The sequence below is a fragment of the Rutidosis leptorrhynchoides genome, chromosome 5 (assembly GCF_046630445.1).
Source record: "Rutidosis leptorrhynchoides isolate AG116_Rl617_1_P2 chromosome 5, CSIRO_AGI_Rlap_v1, whole genome shotgun sequence".
NCBI classification, from domain to species: Eukaryota; Viridiplantae; Streptophyta; class Magnoliopsida; order Asterales; family Asteraceae; genus Rutidosis; species Rutidosis leptorrhynchoides.
In genome coordinates this window covers 379,720,843-379,725,441 of record NC_092337.1, presented here as the reverse complement: position 1 = coordinate 379,725,441, position 4,599 = coordinate 379,720,843, and the positions used below count along the sequence as shown (strand labels likewise).

The following is a 4,599-nucleotide window of genomic DNA, read 5'->3' as shown; positions in this document are numbered from 1 at the left end:
GTTGTAAGTATTGTTAGATACTTGTTGCCAGGCCTTTGATTCATGTATGAAACATTTTCTCTTTGTTCCATTGTTTGTTCAATACTGAGACAATCTTTTGTCAAATGTGGTCCTCCACACTGCTCAAAACTAATTCGTATTGCGTGAATATCTTTAGTCATCTTTTCCATTCGTCTCTCAAAAGCATCTAACTTTGTGGAAATGGAATCAAAGTCATGGCTAGAATTGGCTCTAGCCGCTTTAGATGATCTAACGATGTCTTTTTCTTGATGCCACTCATGTGAGTGGGAGGCTGTGTTATCAATAATTTTGTAAGCTTCAGTTTCGGTTTTCTTCATAATGGAACCACCAGCTGCTATGTCGATGTCTTTTCGTGTAGTAATGTCGCATCCTTGGTAGAATATTTGTACTATTTGATAAGTGTCTAAACCAAGTTGAGGACATTCTCTCAACAACTTTCCAAATCTTGTCCATGCTTCATATAAAGTTTCATTTGGCTTTTGTGTGAACGTAACAATTTCTCCTTGAAGTCTCACGGCTTTAGATGCCGAAAAGAATCTTTTAAGAAATTTCTCAACTAAAACATCCCATGTATCAATCGCCCCTTCAGGTAATGATTCTAACCAATCGTTGGCTTCTCCCTTTAAAGTCCAGGGAAATAACATGAGATAGATATGTTCATCCTCAACTTCTCTAATTTTGAATAGAGTACAGATCCTATTAAAGGTACGAAGATTTTCGTTTGGATCTTCCTTCGGCGTACCACTATATTGGCACTGATTAGTTACCATGTGTAGGATTTGTCCTTTGATTTCAGAATCTGGTGCAATAATGTCTGGTTGAGTAATGTCGTGACCTTGGCCAGTGCGTGTACCTCTCATTGGTTTTTCCATACTTAGAGGTTCTTGATTTTCCATGATTGAATTTGTTGAATCTGAATCACTAGAGGATTCTGATTTAATGGTTTCTTCCTCTACAATCTCTGGTTGAAGGATTTGTGGTTCAGGAGGAATGATTAGTGGTTCAGGATCTCTAAATTGGCCTTGAATATCCTCCGGGTTCTCAATTGTGAGGTCGAGTTCAAAAAATGGATTATCGAAAATTTGAATTGGAGTACTTGGTCGACTAGATGACGATTCTAAAGAAAAATCAACGGCGACAATATTGGCTAGATGTCTTGATCGAGTTATAGGTGGTGAACGTATGAAAGGTGGTGAACGTTTTGCTCGGTGCATTCACAGAATATCCTATTAGTTATAAAAATAAAAAATTATATAAGTTATCAAATTAATAGACTTTTCTGATTTTACCCACGTTTCGAATAGCCAATAGATGCAGTAGATAGCCAGGACCCTTTAAATCGGAAGCCCACAACTCGCCACTAACAAATCCAACTATTACTACGAACCAGAAAAATTTGGATGTCTATCAATTTAACCGCTTAAAATAATTTTTTTCGTCGAAATTTAAAGAAAATATAGAAAATTCTAGGTCCTAAAAACTAGAGCGTAGAAATGAAAAAGAAGAAGAGTGCGTCGAAAAATAAAAGATCGAAAAATTATAACAAGAAAGTAAAGCGTCGGAACTTAAAAGTCTAAAAACTAAAAATTAAAACTTGCATCTAAAGGTATTAAAGCTTAAAAGGAATTCTATATCCAAAACGGCAATAACTTAATAGGCACTAAAATCTATTAAATATTAAAGCGATAAGCGACGTCGTAAAATTCTAAACCGCCTAAATCTTAATCTAAAGAAAAAGCACTTAAGGGATTTTACGGCAAAGCCTAAAAAAAACTAGGAATATAAAATACTACGGCAAAAACTAATCTTAAAACTAATTACGAACGATAAATATAAACTACGTACTAAATAATAAAAAGATACAAAAATGATAAAATTACTTATTTTTATAAAAATATTATTTTTATATTCTTATTTTATAAAAGATATTAATTTATATAATTAATAATAAAAATTACACTTAATATTACTAATTAAAACTAAAAATAAAACTAAGATAAACTAATTAATATTTTAATTAACCCTAATTATAATTAATAATAATTAAATTATAACCCTAATTTCGTAATAAATGCATGATGAGGGTTTGACCTGTCAGACGACTCCGCGAGTGCGGTGCCACGTGCCAGAAATCTCCATTATACTCCCTACTTTCACAACAGTATACATTCTTTTATAGAAATCAAAACAACCATACTCATTCAAAATTTAATTACATATTCTGATTTTGAAATCTCAAAATTCAACTCGAGATATGACCAAAATCATCACTCTTAGATCCTTACATCATTCACAAGCTATATTTTAACTTCAAAACTGTGTTAGAACATCAAATGTATGTTAACGATTACAATCTGTGTTCAAACCCTTCGAAAATTTCTGAAGACACTTCGAATGATGAGCAATCGAGATGATGATCCAACCACATGTTACCCACAGTTATGTACCCGAAAAACTCTTAAAACCAAAGTAAAAGTTTAAACAACGTATCCGCGTCAGATTCTTTGGCATTTATTAGCAAAAATAACTTTGCGACTCCTATTCAAAGTAGCCAGTTTTGTCACAGCTCCAGCAAGTCAACTTTGACTTTTCAGTCAGACTAACCTTATTATAACCTTGAGATATACACCATCGTTACCAGGGAACCTTTTACATTCCACTACATTATTAGCAGATGTACCAACAACTTCATTACCCTTTGACTTTAGCCTCTCCAAAAAGTCACTATACTTATTCATTGAAACTCCATCTTTTACTCATCCGCATCTTGCAACAAGAATTGCCATACTAATTACTGAAAATCAGCAATCAGTATTTTGAAATCTCGTAGCGTTTCTACTTCAATAGTTATATATATCTATAACGTCTATCTCCTAAACTTACACACTTCGAATGTGAAGTTTCTGAAAAACATCTCAAACTATGAACTAGTTCTCGAAATGCTAAAGGAGCAGCAAAAACCATAAACGACTTTAACAGTCAAAAGTTGATGATAAAGGATAATGTATTGGTAAAGCCCAAAAAAAGAAAAGAGTTGGTACTGAACAACGGATTGAGCAGACCGTGAAGGAGACCAAGGACAAATATAAGGACCAAAGTCTGTATTTAAAGAATCTTGATGATTCTGTTTCTGACGAGACGAATACCTTGCTCCTGACTCTAAACCTTTGCGGACAATATTATTCATTATCATCATATCTTAAATATTCTAAGATATCATCGTACCTTTCATTATAAGTATCCTCGATATTTCTGAAGATATTTTCATAAGCATTCTTATCTGAAATCATTTATCTTTCCGTAATATCTGCAACATAAAAGAAGCTGTGTTAGTTTCTAAATTCTGAAAAATTCGAATATGAATGTTTTGAAGTAATGTTGGGAACTGAAGCATGAGTTACTATAATATAATAACACTTGATCAACGTGATTATATTACAATAATTCATGCTGAGTTTCTGATGGAACGTGATGATTCACAGTACATACCGTCATCATGTGCCATTTACACGACTCTTACATTCTATCTAATCTCTAAACATATAAAGAAAATATTTTTCTTGATAATTCGGTCTTTTCTGGGATATTCTGATAATTTATCAAATCAAGATCGTGCCATTACGATTTCCTTCTTAGAACATTAACAATGTTCATTCCGAAATTCATATCTGCAAATTCTAGATCATTACAAGCGATGCTTAATCACAAGAAGAAGAAACGAAAGGACAAAACTCTGAAATAGAAATTGGTGTATAAACCGCAGCAAATAGGAGGGGACATTAACTGTGGATGACAATGATTGTTGAAGACAGAAGCAGGAACATCGAAATATAAGGGAAAATATAAAACCCAACAACCACCCAGAAATTATAAACCGTATATGTCGATGCATATAGCAATATAAAGATACGGGAGGACTAGAAACACTATAAACCCAAGAATATAATAGAAGTAAATAGATTCTTCTGGTGGTAGATGAAAGAGAAGAATGATGGATATGAAAGTTAAGAGTATATCAAGGATCAGAATGGGATGGAGCATATTAATGAATAATTTAAAGTATGAGTTGAGGAGAAAGAATAAAAGGTATGAGTTGTGGAAAATAAAGAAACGAGGAAGGTGGATTTATAGTGAAATATCCGACAGAGCAATCGAAACAGATTATCGCATTTAATCAAAGAAGATCTTGATTTCCTTAATCGCCGAAGAACCAAATCTTATTACTAAGATTTTCTTTAAATCCCATGAATTCCGGAAATCAATCGCAACTACGTCATCGGTTAAAACGAATATACGTTACTCATTTCACTCTATTGCGATAGCTTCATTTATACTCTTCGCGTAATCAAATTGTTCTATCTATATTACTCAATGATGATAAAACTCTATTTATCAACTCATATTCGTCATAAAAACATTCTTATTGTTATCTATGACGACCTCTATCAAATTTCGGGACGAAATTTCTTTTAACGGGTAGGTACTTTGATGACCCGGGAATTTTCGATCAAATTTAAACTTTAATCTTTATATGTTTCCGACACGATAAGCAAAATCTGTAATGTTGAGTCTCAAAAT

At 33.0% G+C, this 4,599-nt stretch overlaps 1 non-coding gene across 1 annotated transcript; it reads left to right on the top strand.

Annotated features, from left to right (window-relative positions):
* Positions 1-426: 426 nt before the first annotated feature.
* LOC139851118 (small nucleolar RNA R71) lies at positions 427-533 on the top strand. Its single transcript, XR_011760478.1, has one exon. It is a non-coding gene; the product is annotated as a small nucleolar RNA R71 (small nucleolar RNA).
* The last annotated feature ends 4,066 nt before the right edge of the window (positions 534-4,599 follow it).